The sequence below is a fragment of the Lepeophtheirus salmonis genome, chromosome 4, assembly GCF_016086655.4.
Source record: "Lepeophtheirus salmonis chromosome 4, UVic_Lsal_1.4, whole genome shotgun sequence".
Lineage (NCBI taxonomy): Eukaryota > Metazoa > Arthropoda > Copepoda > Siphonostomatoida > Caligidae > Lepeophtheirus > Lepeophtheirus salmonis.
In genome coordinates this window covers 37300159-37320546 of record NC_052134.2, presented here as the reverse complement: position 1 = coordinate 37320546, position 20388 = coordinate 37300159, and the positions used below count along the sequence as shown (strand labels likewise).

The following is a 20388-nucleotide window of genomic DNA, read 5'->3' as shown; positions in this document are numbered from 1 at the left end:
TAAAATAGCTTATCATAGAAACTGACTCTAAAAAACGATGTACAAATGAAATACGTTAATATAAAAAGTAGACACTTAAAAGAACACATGTGAAACCAGGACATAGATCCCGTCTAGATCTACCAAACATAACGATACATAACAAAATGGCATAGGGAATTGCATTAAAAAAATCGTATAATGAATGTCTGAAGGAATTAAATAAACTTTTTTTCTAATTATTACATTTATGTCATAAAAAATTATTATATCAAAATCGAATTGAAAATCCTATCTTATTTCAACAAGTTGTGTTTCCATACAAGCTGCCCCTCCCACTGCTACAAACGTTTAAATTGATTATTGATAAAGCAAAACTTGTCTCTCTGTCTTTCTTTCTGTATGAATATATGAAGACGAGTGCATCGGGGGAAAATGAAATGGATAAAACATTGAACTTTATTAGACTAAAATCGGTTGTTTTACACGATTTAAAATTGGATTATAAATTCCGAAAATAGATACAACTATCCCATTGTGTAGATAGACTGAAAGTGACGTTGATGATTTGTTTTATGACCGATTTTATACTTATCGCTTTCCAAAAATATTTAACTTCTTTTAAATGTAGTTGAAAATCTTCATAAAATTAAAACTTGGGGTGAAAGACGCGTGGCATGCTCACTTTGAGCATATTCGAGTATCTTTGACTTACAAGCTCTGATTAAAAACGATAGGAAATTTGGTATTATCAAAAATTTTAGAAAAGTGCACGAAATAAGTGTACACCCATACTAATCACTCGAATCCATACTTCTATCAAGCATATCTAGAATCGGAACAAAACTACTGAGCCTCGTACCACGCCAACCATTCATCAAAGTCAACATTGTCGTTTTTTCTCTTCAAGGGTTCAACTTTTCAAAAAATAATGTCATACACAAAATTTTGAGTGTTAAATGAAGAAATGAAAGCCTCATTATAAGTGATGGTTAAAAAAGTCAAAAATAGAAATCCTTATTAATGAAATATTATGTCATTTTTAGTGGAGAAAGGGGCAAAGTAAAACATTGCTCACATTGTTCTGTGGCCCCTTTCCAATATCTCGTATCGTTTGTCGTTTAACCGTTAAGTCGATTTTAGAAGAGTATTGGGCAAAGGGGCATAGTAAAACCAGGAAATCATACTCCGCATTAGGGAGAGGGATCCATAGATGGGTGTCCCTTTAATGTATTTTTTGATCTACGCAAACACAAGGGGCATCAAAATTTTACACAAATTATGAAAATAGAAAAAAAAAAATACGTCTTCATAGATTTAAACCGAATGTCTAAAATAATACAAAAATGAACTTTGAGAGTTGTTTTATAATTAAAACAAGAATAGGCATTTGGTAGAGCACAAAACCTCTGCATATGGTCATTCTTTGGGGTGACCTTATCCTCTCAAAAATATAATGCCCTTTTACTGTGAGCATATATAATCTTAGTACCAAGTTTGATCAAAATTGATCCGTAACTTTTATTATTATACTTTATTTTATGCTATAATAATCTGCTGCTGCAGTTTTGGCTGATTTTGGCTTAGTTTCTGTCAAAATTTCAACTCTGGTCATACATAAAAACAATATTTTAAAGAAAACGGGCTTGACTCAACCAACACAATAAAAAAATAGATGCTAAGAGGATCAGTAACATTTAATAAATTTCGTCTCCATTGGAGACCTCTTCAGAAATAATAACATAATATTCTTAAATTTTCGAACTTTTTTTCCAAAACAAGATTCATAGAGCTGTATCTATAGCTCGTGCAGAAGCTTCAGAACCTTTTTGAAGGAGCTGTCTTTAGAAGTATTCACATTGATGGGCGAAAAGACGAAACTCAGATAAATAGAAAATAGGGGACCGTTACCATCGCAAAGAAGTTATAGAAGATCACATCTCAGTTTCATCAGAACTTGGATAATTTTATTTAAGACACAGAGCAAAAGTCGTGTTACAAGTAGGGCCATTTTTACTTCGATCCAAAAATTATTAGAGGGACAAGGTTGGATTTTATTTGGTATAATTTCAATCGGATGTGACGGAACTGCAACTAAAGGTGGTGTGATTCATTATTTAGAAAACTATTTAGAGAGACCATTACAATGGTACATTTGTATGTTTCATGCCAATGAGTTACCCCTTAGTCATTTATTTTGAGTTTATATAGGGGCACTTTGGGTCCTAAAGAATATTCCAGGACTAATTGAAAAACAATTGACTGGCTGTGAAAATGAAACTATCGTTCATTTTTCTGCGGTGACTAGTAATTTGTCGAACTTGTCGATGTGGTCGATCAACTAAGTACAGATCAAAAATATCTATGTAAAATATGTCAAGCCATTTCAATTGGTTCCTGTACTCCTAAGCTGGCAAGCTATAAGTCTGGAAAATTGGCACCCTCAAGATGGCTTACTATTGCTAATCGTTTACTCAGACTTTACACAAGTACTCATAATCCATCAAAAAAAATTCAAGTGCTTGACAACTACGTGCTTAAAGTTTACACTCCAGTGTGGTTCCTAATCAAGCAAAAAACGTATTTTAAGTATGGATTTATGCATTTTTTTTTTTGAACTGATTGACTGTTTATTAGGTCTGTCTTGGCCCCCGTTATTGAAAAAAAAAAAAAAAAATTGCGCATCCAGAAAACCTACTTGTCAGTATGTAGATTGATGAGTGGAACCACATTTGGGAGTTGACATTGTTAAGAATATTAAAAGTTAGGCAAACTGAAATTAACACTAATAGTAGAATATTTAAACCACCAAAAGTAAACTTTTATGCAAGAGACTACACCGAAATTATTGTGTGGCACGAATGTCAATTTCCAATATCACCGGTTCTTCGAAATATTTATAATTAGGACCCTCAAATGATGGCCAAAGATAAGAAATTGTTGATTTTCCTTGTCACACACAATCAGTGGAAAGAGATGTTAAACGTGTAAACTGGAATAATAAAATCAAACATTGTAGTAAGATTATATATGGTGACAGAAAGATACCATTACATTTTGAGAGGTCAAGGTCAAATTCCATGGTCAAGTCACACCAAAAAATGACTATACGTGGAGATTTTGTGCCTCACCAAATGTCCATTCTTATTTTAATCATAAAACAACTCCCACAATTCATTTTTGTATTATTTTTGACACACGGTTTAAATCTGTGAAGATGTAAATTTTTACAAAACTTTGATGAGCGTTAAAGCCCTCCAAACGATACAAAAAATTTTTTTTTTTACTATTTTCATAATTTCATATTTCCTAAAATTACGCAAATTTTGATGCCCTTGTGTTTGTATAGCAAAAAAAAATACATTAACTTACTCCATAGGGCAATGCGACAAAGTTCTACTTTACCCGTTAATGCAACAAAAATCAACATAGTACATATGTCATTTTCAATAAATGTAGGGAATATAAATGAAATGTCGTGTTGTTAAGAATTTAAAATATATAATTTATATATCTAAAATGATAAATAAGTATAATATTAATTTTTATTTGACTAAAAACTCTGCACGTATATTTGATAATAATAAATCAGACGTTTGGTATCAAAAAACAGTAGATTTTAGTAGTAAAAATGAAGAAACAAATCTAAATATGTGCGTTTAATACATGTTACGAAAAGTGTGTATATATTTATTCGAAACATCTTTAGGCTTAAAAAAATATTAACCTACGGCAATTTAGAGGAGTATTTTTCATTTACTGTTGAAAAATATAATTTGAACTTACAATATTTTAGCTGATATGATTCCTTTATCTTGATTCAACTTTATAATTTTTAAAGGAACAACATCAAAAAAAATCATTATATATATATTAAAGTTTTTAAAATCAAAACGTGTTCATATAAGACATTTTTTCCCAACGATAGAAGGTTATTTTATATAGGAATAAAATACAAAAAAAAATATGCTGCAATACCGAATTCCGTAGAACAAGATCATTTTGATGCAGTTTAATACATACCTTTTTGTATGTATGTAAATTGTAAAATATTGTTCGTTTCATTGTTATTTTCTCGAAGGATATGATTCAGGAAATTACATATATTGTCTTTTTCAAATATTACTCTACAGAAGATATTATTTATGGTGGAAGGAAGAAGTCATACAGCTGTTGGTAGGTATATGTAGTATACATATTTAAATGGTGAACGGATAAGTTATGTTTAAAATAAATGCATGACATTTTCTCAACTTGTTTCTTTAACAAACAAATCCAAATAAACTTTCATTTTTCAAGTTTTTTCTTGATTGATGACTTTTTGAGCATTTTTAGAAGTCAGTCTTTCATATTTAATTATGTAGAGTTAGCTATTTTATTCATCATTTCAACAAAAAGCAAAAACTTTATTTTTGGAAATACTTGTAATTGATTAAAAAAAAAAAGTTGAGTGAGGTCATCAATGACCGAACTTTATAAGTTTTTAGGGCTGAACTTGAAAGGACTGCAGTCTTCAATCCTAAATAAGGACGAACATAACACTAGACATCATAATAAACAACTATTGACTAAATATTTTTGTTGGGTATTCCACTATAATTATCTTTATCATTTGAGATAAGCATAGGAAATTATATGTTTTATCATTTGATAGCGTCAAAAATCGAAACCGCAGGTCTAAAATTACACAATAATAACAGCTTAGGCAGAAACTTTTAAATAAAAATATATAGTATTAATTATTTTAGCTTAAAAAATTTCCAAGTCATTGATTTCAATCACTGTTAAAACTGAGATAAAAATGATCCCTTGTATAATGTGATCAGATGTCGATTGTTCTACGTTGTTTTCCCTAATTATTCTTCTGAATAATGATAAATTAAATTTAAATTAATTCTTATTAAGCTGTGAACAATTTTCAACAATTACAATAAAAATTTTCTTCCACAAAAAGGAAGGATTGGCTAACTACTAACCGATCTAGGCCCTTTTTTCTGGTTCTTTTTGAATTAAAGTTTGTGAGATACAATAAAAGTAATAACGTGCTATACAAACGGAACATTGAGCAGTAAAGAGAGTAATTAACTAACAATACATGTTTATGTATAGGTACCAAAATGTGGTAAAGTATTACAGTAATCCATTACTTTGATCACATAGATCAAATAAGCTGTACGAGCTAGCACAGGGAAAAAAACGAACTATAAAATAATTGGCTTACAGAGAAAAGGATTAATTAATTTTCCATCAGATCAGTACATGAATGTAAGTAAAAACGAAAAAAAAATTGTAAAAAAGACAAAAGAATTATTAGCTATTAAAATGTTGTATGAAAGTTACTCCATTGATATTTTTATCTTTTAGAAGTGGAATGAGATGGACGTTTTCCCTCAATATGTATTCAAACCCGTACATTTATGTACACTCAAGTACAACATCAAGTTGATACTAATTGAAAATGTAAGAATATTTATTTAGATAAACTTGTGTACTTGTATAAAAGAACTTAGATTTGTACATTAATGTTTGTAGAAATAAATATTCTTATCATCTACGCTATTTTTTTAATGTTAGCTCATGAAACATTTTATTTAAAATATATATTATATTTATAAAGAGATAAAGTTGCCAAATTAACTAGGAAAAACAATTTATATCATGCATTTAAGAGTACCTGTAGTTAATACTCTGTGAAATGTTATATTAAGGGACAAATAATTTAATTTTCATTGTTATAAATTATTTCAAGTTATTTGAAAATCAAAAATATTGGGTTCGTATTGATTGTGTATCAATGCTTGAACATTAAATTTAAAATAAAATAAATAATAAATTTTTAATTCTGCACTTTTAATTTTTTGATTCAGTAAGTGTTTCTAAAGTTGTTGGAAACGTTAAAATTTTAGGGAAGTATCTTGTTGTATTTTAATTAATAATGATTTATATTAAAATCCTAGAATTAGGAACAGGCATGCTCAAACACTATCCGGGAATAACAGATAGAGTGACAAAGTTTTACTTAAGGGCACCATTGATGGGCAATTTTAAGTACTGAGTCTTATTTTTAATAGTTTTCTCTTACTGTAATATTTTTATCGTTTATATTTGTCGATATAGCCAACATAATACTCAACCGGCAACAACTGACATGAAAACGTGCGATAAAATCTCCTTCAAGCAATCTATCTTTATTTATAAGAGAATGCAATTAAAATAGTTTGATAATCACTGCCTCAGAAGAAATTCAAATAAAGAGGACTGAAATGGAAAAAGGATATATGTACATAATATTAATCTTAGTGATGAAAATCACTTGTATTTTGAACATGTTAAAAGAAAACGAAAATCAACATAGCAACCCTAACCATTTGAAGAATGTTTTTGAGGAGAGTAGCTTAGACGCTTCATTAGATCAGCTATAATCAGTTGTATCGAGGGAAGAGAGGGATAAGGAAATAACAAGATTATTGGCAAGATTTTATCCAATTTAGATCCTCAATTCTTTTCTGAGTCCAACAAGGACTTAAAATTATAACTCCACAACAAATCTTCAAGGTGACTTTCCTTCTTTTCTGAGCAGACACGAATTTTCAATCAAATTTTGAATATAATTGGAGAAAGTTCATCACGAGGAAAATTCATCCCCAACAAAACATGCATTTGGAATATATCTTAATATAAAAATAAGCAACAATGATATAGAGTTTCATTTTACTTTTTAATTGTAAGATTTAATTATTCAATAATATACTCATTATCTTTGAAAATAAGTTTCTAATATAAATAAGAACTTAAGATTAACGAAACACTTAAATTACCCCTTAACTACAGATTGCAACAATTTGCTCTATAGATTTAAGATATTTTGATTCTCCTAAATTGAATATAGATATATTACTAATTTAATTATCACTCCTTGTGACGATTATTTCAAGTTATTTATACTTTTACATTCAATTTTTAAAATACCTTTATAACTTGTGCATGCAAAGTCAAGGAATAGTTAGGCTGTAGCCTCCTCCCCTCCAAATTCAATCATTTTTGTCTTGACGAAGAAAAAATTAATGAATTGGATGAAAAATTGTAATGGTAAAAGTCATTTGATGAAATACTTAGGTTGATTAAATTTTTTCATCTTTGATATTTATCCAAGAATTCAAAAATCTCAGCCCCCCCCCCTCATAAAAAAAAGCAAAGGCAGCCATGAAATCATTCAACGCCCTCATTTTACACTCTAATAATTATATTCTCTGCAAAAATAATAGAATTTTGGTGTATGTGATGCTGAGTTAAAAATAAAAAGTGACAAGCGTCTCAAAAAAATACTACACGAGTAAGAACGTTTCCAAAATTAATTCAAAATCAAAAAAAAAAAAATTATGGGTAAAAAAGAAATTTGTGAAAATTGAAATTTCATTTATTTTTATTTTTCATGTGCAAAAAAAAAAGAACATACAATGATACTACTACTATGATAAAGTTATGTCACTCATGACTTTTATAATTTGACAGCAGTAAGCAGGTTCATTTAATGACATAACAAATATATGAAAAAGTCTGACCATATAGTTTTGTATGGTCAGACTTATATGAAAAACTCTGACCCGTTGTATTTTAATCTAAGATTACGAGGAATCTAACTCAAGATGTAGGATTTGCGACTTGTAAACTGGGAATTCTTGTAAATAATTCTGAAAGTCACTCCTGGGTATTCCAATCCCTACTTAAGAAATTAATATTGTAATTGTATTGGGAATATGACTTGTTTTAGTTACTTGTATTCATTTTAAGGTAATTTTTTTAATCGGATCATAAATTATAGATTAAGCTAAGCAATCTAAATATTATATGACCTATGTAAGTATAAAACCGGATCAGGGGAAGAGAGAAGGAAATAAATGAGCTGAGAGGGAATATCCTAGGGCAGTGGTTCCCACACTTTTCTGAGTAAAAATTTGTGCCTAGACAATGTGCAACCCCATCACATCTCATTGAGATATGAATAATATCAAATTTAGAGTACATTTTATTCAAATATATGACTTAAATACCATATCAAACCTATAAAGTTCAAGTCAGAGGAAAGTAATATAAGTTAATTGTCTATTTGGAATAAAATTATAGATTATTTTCTACATATATTGAAAAATAAGAAACACAACAACGAAATAATCGAATATATTGGAAATATAAAAATAAACAATATACACTTATGTTCTACTTGGAACCATTTCTATACTATCGATTGTCTTATTGCAGTAAATAAAGGCAAAATTGAGAATAACATTAATGGCCGTACATGTGCAAATAGGTCTATAAGCAAATCGAGGTATAATATGGCAGATGTGCACTGTGCATTGAGCAAAGTAAGTCTATTCTAGGTTTAATTGTGTACAAAGAAATTCGACAATCATCCTCCACGTGTAGCAGCGAGCTGTATTTATTTTTCATATAATTTAATAAGAAAAATGTCTTCTCACTTAAATAAGTTGAGTCCAATGGTGAAAGTAAATCTAAAGCTGGTTTAGCATATCCATAACAGAATTTCATAATTTGTCAAGTGTTTTAGAATCTAAATCTGTTTTTTGTGTTTGGTCACAAGAAATTGCAATAAGTACATCTTTCATATAAGACGAAGATAATTAGTTGTTGTTGTAGAAGGTGCGTATCCGGTTATTTTTTTTGTGGAGCACTAACTTTTTGAAAATACTTTTTAAAAAGATCCAAAAGAGACTTGTACAAAATATGTACATTCATTATTATTTAATTTTTGATTCCACTCAAAGTAATGTCAATTTTAATTATATTTTTTTTTAGAAATTATCTCAGGATCCCTCCGTTGTGTCCCCCAATCCCTATAGGGGTTGCAACCCCCATGTTGGGAACCACTGTCCTAAAGGGTGGTAGTCTAGAATACTGGTTCTCAAATTGTGGTACGTGTATCCCCTGGTGTACTTGGAGGCACCCCAGGGGGTACTATAGATTTTGTAGATAGATAGCTGTAGCTCCCAAAATTAAGGAATTTTTGTTTTTTCTTAGAAAATTTATATCTGATCTTTTTTTTTATTTTTAAGTTTTTTCTCCAAAAAGTGTAATATTTGAAATTTTTATTCGATCCATTTAATATTTGAAAAAAAAATTTCAAAAAATTTTATAATTGAAATTTTTTGGAGAAAAATTTGATTGCATCCTTTATTTATCAATTGCTCAAACCCCATGAATGATATTCTTATGAAGCAAGAGTTTGGCCAAATATGGCCCATAGGATGTGCCTTATACACCCCGCCATAAAAAAACATACATTCTCCTCTAAATAAATTGTTTCCTACGACTGTACTAAAGAACAAATAATTTATGACCCCCCAAATCTTTTATAATGCCTTCCATAAAACTATTCGGTGCGTTAAAAATGTGATTCAATAAGGGTATGAGCAATGTTTACTTATTTGTAGTTTGTTTATAACACCATGACTGATATCCATGTAAATGATATTTAAGATATCTTCTCATTAGTACATAGTGGTCTATAAACTAAATATAGGTATATGATACCTTTATATTAAATTTCACTTCATTATAAGCTACATAATTTCTCAGTTATGTTGGAAGAATTGGTTACTAATTTAATTAGTACGTTCTTAAATTAGATAAAGTCTAAACGCAAATACTATGACGAGTTGACAGTTCTTCAAAGGAAAAATTTAAGAATGAATAATATATATATATATTAAACAGGTATATGTAATGTTTTAATAAATTTTCTTAGAAACTTACCTATCTATCTGCTTTAAATAATTGGTCAACAGTTTTTTTTCTTTCTTAATACATGTATATTATTATATATTCATGTTACCAAGAGGGGTTGAATCTAGTAGTCTGGTAAAAAGATACACTTTAATAATGTTTACATATGATAAGAGATAATTTCTTATAATAATTGATCAAGAAAGGATGAATCAGACTAAAAATGATTTTTTTTTTTTTTTTTTAATACTAACTATATACATATTTACTAGATATTTTAGAATGTATTTTTAAATTGAAAATAAAAAATAACGATAAAGTCATCTGTTTAGATTACGAGTACGTCACGTAGAATATATACATTGTTTGCTTCCCTCCCCCTTTTTTTTTCATCACCTGAGTCACTGCCCATCGGATCCAATACAAAAATAAAGAATACGTAGTTTCATACAAATGACGTCATAATCAAACAACTTTTTAATTTTATTAGCTTTCAAAAAGTGAGGACTCTCCCTGTTGTGGCCCCTATGTTCACCACGCATCACGTTATTAGTTGCATTATTATATAATTCTGAAGGTTCCTTTATTGAAGACTACGTATTTTATATACATACGTTATGTATGTAGCAACCAATTATTCAAGGGTATTAAAATGTCCGATTCCACCTTTGACTGAAGTTCCATTATCTATGCCTACCCTATTTCTAAAAAAAAAGTACCCAAAGCTATTGGATATTAGCCAAATCATAAATTGATCCAAAATAGTTTATTTTCTTACAATTAAGAATTCCTACAATTAAATGATTTATGATGACATTTTCAGTAAAAGTTATTTTTTCTCCATACTCACATTTTACAATCTTCTTTAACATACAATGAAAGTGGTCCTTAAACTTTATAGAGTGTGTACCAATTAAAAATATATTAGGTGCCTCCATTTTGATCAAACTAAAACTACAAAAGTAGAGGCGTAACCTATTTTTGTAGTTCCTCAATGCAAGGCAGTGACTACAATTTTTCGTTTCAACAATTTTAGTCGTTTATTTTAAACCAAACATTCTTTGGCAAAATTAATTTCATCTATGTACTGATTTGAAAAATATATTTTTAATTTCAACCAAAAATATTAGTTGTATGTTACTTAATTTTTGAAAAGGAAAACATTCACCTCACACGCACACACACACTTGTAACACAGGAGTTGTCCTCCATGTACCACTAACGGGATCCTGTATATCTCAGTTTGAGAAACATTTACATATTATTTTGACTATCTATGAGTCATAAATCTTAAATTTTATTTCTTATATATATTCTGATCTGATTTCATATATGTCAATCAATATCAATAAATAAATAATTGATAGTCAAAGAAAGAATAAGAGGCAGATGTATGTATTGTTATTTTATTTGATTATAAACTAAACTGCTTCTAAATAATGTATTACATAATTTATTCACAATAAGCTCTTTCTTTTTTTCTTTTTTTTTTGTCTACTCCAAATCTCGACTTTCAAAAAGAAGGAAAAAAAGAATAAAAACTTATGGCAGCTATGTAAAGTCTTGGCCTGTTATACATCTTTGTGCAAGCGAAGATGTACATATTTATACCCTATTGAATTAATAATTACAGTTAGAAAAAGTCAATTGAAAATAACGGATCAAAAGAAAATCTACTATAATATAATATAATACTGCGTGTCTGTCCGTCCGTTAGGATAAATATTTCGAAACTGAAACAGATACAGACATTGGACATAAGATCAAACTTTTTCAAAATTCTGAGTTACGTATCTAAAACTATGTTTTATTCTAGTCATACCAGATTCCTGGGTTCTGGAAGGTAAGTTTGCTTTTTGGCACATAAGTTGATTTTTTTCATAAAACAAGATCGATTCTCCGTACCTTAAAGTTTTTTTAAAGTACGATTCAAAAATGCCCCAAAATAATTAAAAATCCAAAAAAACGAAAAAGGAGAACTTACATATGTTAAATACGAAAAACAAAAAGGGAATTAGAGAAAGGATTAGCGAGTTTATCTTGGTATTTATTAATAAAACAATTAGAAATAAAATATATATTACGGGTACATCCTAGTACATATTTTTGTTTAGCCCAAAAAGTTAGTTTTGTAAAAGGATAGAATGTGTTAACGAGAGAATAAATAAGATATTATTTTTGTGCAGCCCACAGTTTTGTTGTTTTCACATCATGTAACATTAATGGATACGTAACTTTCACTGCCTCTTAAAAAGAATAAAGGAACACTTTCATGAATAAATAATAAAACTTGAATTATATAAAGAGATATTGACTTTTTTTGTGTATATGCGATGTAAAATGGATAAAAACATATATTTATTTTTTCTTGCATGTTAATAGTGGAATTTGATGTGCATAAGTATGGACTCAAGGAATTAAATTTTTTGGAAAAAAATTTCAAAAATTTAATTTCAAATTTTTTTTTTTCAAAACTCCCCAATTATTCATAAATTAACAATTTTTTGGGAAAAATTCAAAAATTTAATTTCAAATATTAAATTTTTCGGAAAAAAATTCAATAATCCATAATTATTCTAAAAAATTAAATTTTTTTAAAATAACAATCAATAATCCACAGCTGTTAATAAAAAATTTAATTTCCTTCACTTTTCGTTGCGGCAATTAAAGAACTATATATTATTATTAAAAGGAAATATGAAGGATTTTGTATTCCACTAGGAGCAAGCAGGAAATAATTTATCTGTATGTAGATGATGCGACTCTTATGGTAGAGGCTAAATCGGAGAAGCAACTTATTAGAAGTGTCGAAATTATCTTGGGTTGCTTAGAGAAGTTTGAGATAAAGTATGGCCACGCAGTCAATAGGTATAAAAGAGCAATTTTGGTAAGGGGACTCCTATATCTTACACCAAAATTTGACGTTACATAATACGAGAAAGTTTATAAGATCTTGGGATTGAGTGGGGCAGACACGGAGTAATGTTAAGAACACTTCCCTTAATAGTTTGATATAAACAAAATTAGCAGAGTTGAGAAATATTAACTTACAAAAAAGGATCGGTTTATGTAACACACAAGTAATTTCAAATATCTTGTATAAAGCTACTTCGTCTCCGATAATCAGAGAGCATTCTATTAAGAGGAAAAAAACTTAAGTTGAGAAGTTATTTTATACATCATACATTCTGTCATTAAAAAGAAACAAATAATAACTTTGAGGTGGACTTGCCACAATTTCTAATGTCTTGTGTAAAATTTACAAAAAGATTTTTCTTGATTTAATTGTGAACCCTTATGTTGGTTAGAGGTTGTGTATTTCCTCGAGTAGGATTTTGAAGTGGATTTTGTTTCGAACGAAAATAATAAATTCACAACTTGTCTAATTCCCTTCTTTTATTGGGGCAGCTCATAAAATTTTCTAGTTCAACGATGTGGTTTTTGACTCAAAACTTGAATCAGGTGCAAGGGTATAATAACATCATTTATATGTCGAAAGGGTAGCTTTTTTTCTTTACAAAGGATAGCAGCAACACCAGGTGCTTTGAAATGTATAAATGTTCAAGCATAAATTTTTTGTAAAATCGAATTTTCGGAAGGATTTCCATTCGAAAGAAGATTTCAAATTACTTTTATAAAAATAAAAAAAGGGCTACCAATTTCTGCAAATCTGTAGGGTTACATATGGGAAAGTCGAGTCACTAGACAAATCTGATTACATATGAATGGTATGTACTAAGGTTTCTCTCCCGAGATCCCAGGTCCAGTTAAGAGTTATCTGGGATTTTAGACTATGGGGAATATTTCACAATTATAGAACCCCCAGCTTCATCAAAAATTTGACTGAAGTTATTGCTACCTATTAGTATCCGGATATTTTCCAGGAGCCCCCTTAAAGACAATTTTTCAGGAAATGAGAAACCCTAGCTTATCCTTTATATGCAGAATAAATTGTTATAATTTTATATCTTCAAAGATACGTTAGAAACAAATGAGATGTTGTATGACACAACTAAAAAGAAACTGATTTGATAAGTTTTCCCTCAAATGAAGAATAAAAAGAATAATATAATACTGAAGAAAGCTTAACAAAGTAATGCATCTTCTTTATTATTATTTTATTATCGTACCTTTGGGGGCATTGAAAAAAATCAAACAACGATAAAAATGTGTGCAAAATTAATAATGTACGTATATTGTATAACTCATGCAAAAGTGTATAAAAAATTATAAAAGTCATTTTGATTAAATTTATGCGTCATGCTGATATTCCAAATGCAGAAAAAAAGTAATACTTATACTAACAGAATTAAATAAAACTGACACAACAAAATTTAAAGTAATACATCATCCCATTTGTTTCTAACGTATCTTTGAAGATATAAAATTGTAATAATGTATTATACCATCTGGATGTCATCATATATGTATTAAATATTCAAATTCTATGAAGAAAAATATAATCATAAAATTGATCAGAAGTATGAGTCAAGAGTAAGAAATTCAAAATTGCTTAGAAATTTAAAATAAATGATTAAAACATCGATAGTTGCTTCCATTGCACAAGAGATCAGAGGTCTCTGATAAGCATAGTATCTATATTTCTATAAATTGTATGAAGAGAAATTCTTGATTGATGTTGGTGTCTGTTGTCGTTCCCTTTATTTAGCTATAAAGTAATTATTCCTCAATAAAATTATCTTGACTATCGTAGGAAGAAATGTTTGGTAACTTTCTTAAAACCTCTTCGAAATTACTGTCATACATAGAACACTATTTAACTTGATAATTTGTCACGACATACCTAAGAGACATTTATGAATGAAATATATTCATATTCTCTTGAAAGATCTTGATCCAAAACGATATCAGCTCTTCCATTTTATTCGTTATTCAGTCCTTGGTTGGTAAAGATACAGATTCTGAGGATTGAACTTCTTGGACATTACCATCTAAACGAGGATAAGAGCCTGACAAAACTCTTTCCGAATAAACAGGAAATCTTAGACAAAGAGACGAATCAGTGAATTTCTCTTTACAAACGTACTTTTCTCATAAATAAATGGGATGGATTCACAAATATAAAGTCCTTTGGTAGAATAATTAATTAAATCACTGCCCGTCATCTGATGAAACCTAAGAGTTTTCTTAGTCACGTAGGAATCATGAGGCAAGGAGTATAGAGGAGCTGATATTTCATTTCCCTAACGGACAACATGATGAGTTGAAGGGGAGCGCCGCTGGCGACTTGACATTACCACTTGACTAAGATTAAAAATCTAGAAAGAGGAACAAATAGTTCATAAAGGATCAAATATTGAAAAAAATCAATTGTATTGATATCTCACTATATTTCTTCCGGAGACGGAGTCAGTCAGAGGTACGGATATGACTACCTTAACACTTCAAGTCAATGAACATCTGCACAGTGAACAATCCTTCTATTAGAGGAGATGAGATTTATCGAGTGAGTTCTAAAGTGTGGATATCCCCTGGAACATGAAGTTGAAGAGAGGATCTGAAGGAGTGTAGATTGGTTATCCGAATGGGAAAGTATGATTTACTAGGAAATGGGAAGGGTGGATCGATGTGGATCTATACGTCTGTTTAGGATTGTTCCAAATCACTGTGAATGAATTTGTCTTTTCACGCAGTTCCGACATTTTTTTTCTCTTCTCTCACCTTCCTTCCTCTGCTGAGTAATTCGCATTTCGTATGAAAAAGGATCAAGAGGTTTCGTGAATGAATAGAGCAGAGATTGACAGCATCCTCAGTCTCACTAGGGGAGTGACCCACAAAAGTGTCGTAATCGGGCAAAAGGGCAGAGTTTATGCAACAAAAATTGAAAAAGGGAAATAGGGTAATAGAGATGAGGCAAAGTTGAACCAAGGTAAATATAATCACTTATGTCTATAACTTTATATTTCTATTAACCATGGTAAGAGCAATTCTTCGTCAGATATCATTTATATACGCACGATTGATGTGGTAACTCGCCTTTACTTTATAATAACAACGAACTTTTTTGTATTCAAAAGTTTCAAATTTAACACTTAATATTAAAACTCATTGGAGGAATAGGCATTATTTTTTACCTTCATTGTAAATAATGTGTTTATTACGAGGTATCTTCCTTAGAAAGGTATAATTTAAAATAATAGAGCAAAGTTTGTCCATCTGTCTTTGGAAAACTCATTTTTGATTGTGCGCTTAATTTCTTAGAACTGCATGAATTAAGAAATAACAGTACAGAATTGAGCTTGTGTAGCTAGTAGTTACTCAGTGTGTTATATATATTAAAGAAGAAAAGGGAAGTACGGTCTCTGATTTTGATATGCAATATTTTTCAGTGAGGCTCGATATTGCAAAGTTTTCTTATCGAAATTTATTTGGGCTAGCTTTATTTCAGCTAGGATCATTTTATTTTTATTTTAATCTTTAGTATTATAATGACAAGGAAAAAGAACAATACTAATCATGTAAGGGCTTTTATTTTATCATCCAACCTTGCTTCTGAAAATAAACATAAAAAAGGCCCAAAATCAGTTGGTGGTAAATCAATTCTCCTCGAGTATGGAATTATTATTCTATAATTATTTGAAATTGTTCACAGTTTAAAAATAACTAACTCTTATTCAAAAAATTAACGTCTGGATTTCTGATTGTAAAAAGAAGCAGAAACATAAACAACAGACAACAACGTACACATTAATGTATATTTTTAAGCGAGGCATTTAACTAATGATTATTGATGGCGTCTTTTAATAGAAAACTTCAAAATTATATATATTTATTTCTTTTTTGTACAAACATTCTCATTCTCTGTGGCCAATGTTCCTTTTCTTTGTATTTGTAGTCGTAATTGGCAAATATTTACGTATTTAATTTGTATGGTATTCTATAATTTATTAATCATAAACTTTTAAGACGGTTTTTTTTTACAAAAAAAAAAACAGACAATAAAAATATCGGTGCTAGTGATTGGAAAAAATTTGTGAGCAATATTCCTTTTATTTTTCCACCTGCTAATTATGAACTCACATGCAGTTTATACAAAAACCTTTACATATGTACAAATTAATTCACTTTCCTAGTTCACCATCTTCGAGTTCGAATCTATATGAGATGTCAAATTTGAAAAAAAATAAGTACAGAAAAATTTCATTCTGATTAATTATTGTTATATTCGCAACTTTTTCTTCAGAGTCCCCCTCCCCCTTGAAGAGGGGTATTTAGTACCTATTTACTTAAATGAAAGATACCTGATGCAGGCTCTAACCAAATATTCTCTAGTTAGTAAATCAAAATTTTATGAGGCCATAATAACAATATTGCAAAACAACTGGGCCTTCAAAGAATTAATAGAAATGAATTAAATACGTAAATATTCACATATTACGACTACGAATACAAAGAAAAGAGAACATTGCGACCAAAGAATAAGAATGTATGTAAGGGAAAAATGGTTTTTTCTCACAGAATCATGAATGATTCAGAAGGGACTAAAATTTATCAGATTTTGTATATTTTACTTTACAAATATAACAAATGATATTTTGCATTTTATAGTTATTGCTCTGAAACGTTTCTAAGCCTGATACCCCCTCCCCTTTCTTGATGCTGACTGCCTTTGCAAAAACATAACAATGGACGCAAAATTGTCGCAATATCATCAAAAGGGGTAGAACATTCATAATACAGTGAAACATTGAAAAATATTTGACGTCATCTAATATTTTCTAACCAGATTAACTTTTTTAAGCAGTTAGAATTAGATTTTGCAGTTTTTTACATTTGGTCTAAAATTGAAATACATTTTTTTAATAGTTGTAATTTTTGTAGACATTTTTCGAGTAATTTAACTTAATAGGCTCTGGGACCATTAAAATATTTTTAGTGGTAATGCAGACAATTATTATAAAATGTTAGACATCTCTGATCTAGTGCATTTTCATTGAAATTTATAATGTATTCAGATAATCAAACTATAGTATAATAAGAAATTATCATAAGAGACTCAATTTTAATAGCAAAATATACATCGGCCAACAGGTTGTGCAGATGGGAAGCTGACTCTAAGGTGGATCAAAACCTATCACCGGCCCACATGTTACGCTAGTGAACCGCTTGTCCACAATGGGGATAAAAATCTATCGCCACCACTATGATGAGTACCAAGGACCTATTCTAATATATTATAATACACCCCCGGATTGTACAATTGAACCAATGGTCCAAAAGTTGGATCATTATCCACCGCTTCCCTGACCATCAAGGAACCCTTTCAGTATCGTTTAATACACTCCAGCCCATAGGTTGTGCAAGTGAACCGCTGTTCGAAAAGTTTTCGACCGATTTCAATTTTTTTTTTTTTTTTTTGGTTAGTTGATTGATAATCCTTCAATATTACTGTCAATATAAAATGTGTTTTTCATGCGTTTTTTTATGCAAAGCGTGTGATTTGCACTATAAATATTTGAAAAAGGAGATTAAAAAATGTGAAACTTATATACATTGTAGGAAAAAATATCTAAAAAGATCCTGCAAAAGATTTATATGTACGAAATACCACTGATAACCTCTGGATGGAATTAATGTACATTTTATGTAAACATGTTTTTTTTATGGAACCAAATTTTTAATAATTTTCCCTTTGAAATCTATTTCTAGGAATTACTTCTAAATTTCAAATTTTCAACAAATGGCATTTATCCCTCCATATCAGTGTTTTCGTTTTTTTTTATCTTTATGTACGTCATATTTAACTTAGTTAAAAATAGTAACATTTGTTTCTTGATTACTGACATATCGACAATATTGCTTGAAATGAGGTAGTTTAGAATATTGAAATAGCGTTCAAGCTAGTTATATTTGAAACTATTAATACATAGAAAAATTACCCCTAAATTTTCTTCTAACAATAATTATGATCTTAATTAACTCATTAACCCCATAATGGATTAATTTATATTTTTAACAGCAAATATGATTATGAAAGGAAAATAACACTAATCAAAGAAAATTAATATTTATTTTATATTAAGAATTACTTATTTACATAAATCTATTGTGAGGTTAATATTTTAAGGAAATCGTATCTTTTCGGGATACGATAGTTTAGATAAAGAAACTGTGTAGCACAAATTTTACAAGAAATTTTTTCTGTATTATTTTTGATGGGATACAACAGTACAAAATTTTTTATACTTATTTAAGTTATTTTTCATGTAAAATATTATATTTAGTTGTATTAATAAACGAAACATTAATTTACTTGTATTTTTGTATTGTTTTTAAATTTGTTTAATACTCCAAGAATATACCTATAAAGAGATGTGAATAAGTAATCCTTATTGGGGATTTAATCTAGGTCAATTTAGTTTTATACCAAAAGTGTGGTTAAACTTCAATTACATTGTCATCCAAAAAAAAAATGATAAGGAAATTAATATAATCAATTAATAAAAAATTTATATTAAATATATTTTCTAATAGTTCACAAGATATACTTTTGTAAGTTTACAAGTAACATACCAACTGTTTAATTAATATGATGACTCAAGTTGCGTCCAATATTTTGAAATTCATTGCTAATTTATTAATCATTACGGATTATTTTTAGTTAAAAGCATACGGTAATAACTAATACTGAGAAGCAAAAGCCAATAGCTATATGAAACATTCCTTTAACAACTTGGAATCAAATTTTGGACAAGATAACAGATTCTCTCCGAGGAAGGCACATCCATATTCTATTCATTCGAAAAAAATAGTTTAGCACAAATTTAATTGACGAATATGAAAATTTTTGGTGAAATCTGAGATTTTTTATAGTTCAATTTAACTCAGATTCAACAAGACTTACTGACGTTATAATTCCTCGAATTTATTATTAAAGCACCTCCCATTATGTTCATTGTTCAGTTGATTTCGTATTGAGGGTATATTTTTCACATTTTCTTAGAACATGCCCTCTTCTCTTTGAGAAGTTATCGAGCATTGAGTGTAAAACAGTAAGAAAATTGACTTATATTATTATACAAAACTTACATAATGAACACACAATAAGAACAATTACTCGGGGAAAAAACCCGTACAGTTGAGTACCATATTTCAGCTACAATTTTCAATTATGCTATTAATTTCTCAACCATAGAGAGAATATTCATTTTTTGCATTATCTTCAATGAATGTTTTATATATTCTTCGTCTTATTTTTTTGGTAGCAACTTGTACAATTTGCTTATACAAGCAACAGCTACTATAAAATATCCCCTTTTAAATGACATATGTTTATTTATTTGATAAGTAGAAGTTGGAATTTTTATTGAAACTGGGGTATAAATTCCACGCAACAAATAGTATGAAGCTCTTTAAATGAATAATAATACACTTTTGATGAGAATTATAATTTGAGATGATTGAATTTCCAATGGAATTTTAGTATATTAATTGGGAAAATTAATTCATTTAAATAATTGCCCAAAGTTACATAAGAAATAAAATGTACATACAATAAACAACATATTAAGTGGTTAAAATGAAATTATATGTTGTAACTATAATGGATTTTGTTATGAATATAAGTGGGTTCGCACATCAAGTGGTCTTGATCGGGGGTAAAAGTTGATTAAAAAAGGACCCTGGAGAAGGTTTATTATAATT

General features: G+C 29.1%; 1 long non-coding RNA gene across 1 annotated transcript; it reads right to left on the bottom strand.

The window, feature by feature from the left end:
• Positions 1 to 13891: 13891 nt before the first annotated feature.
• Positions 13892 to 15573, bottom strand: LOC121115875 (uncharacterized). The gene is made up of 2 exons (XR_005863703.2): positions 15072 to 15573; positions 13892 to 15002 (listed from the first exon to the last, which is right to left on the bottom strand). It is a non-coding gene; the product is annotated as an uncharacterized lncRNA (long non-coding RNA).
• Positions 15574 to 20388: the final 4815 nt, after the last annotated feature.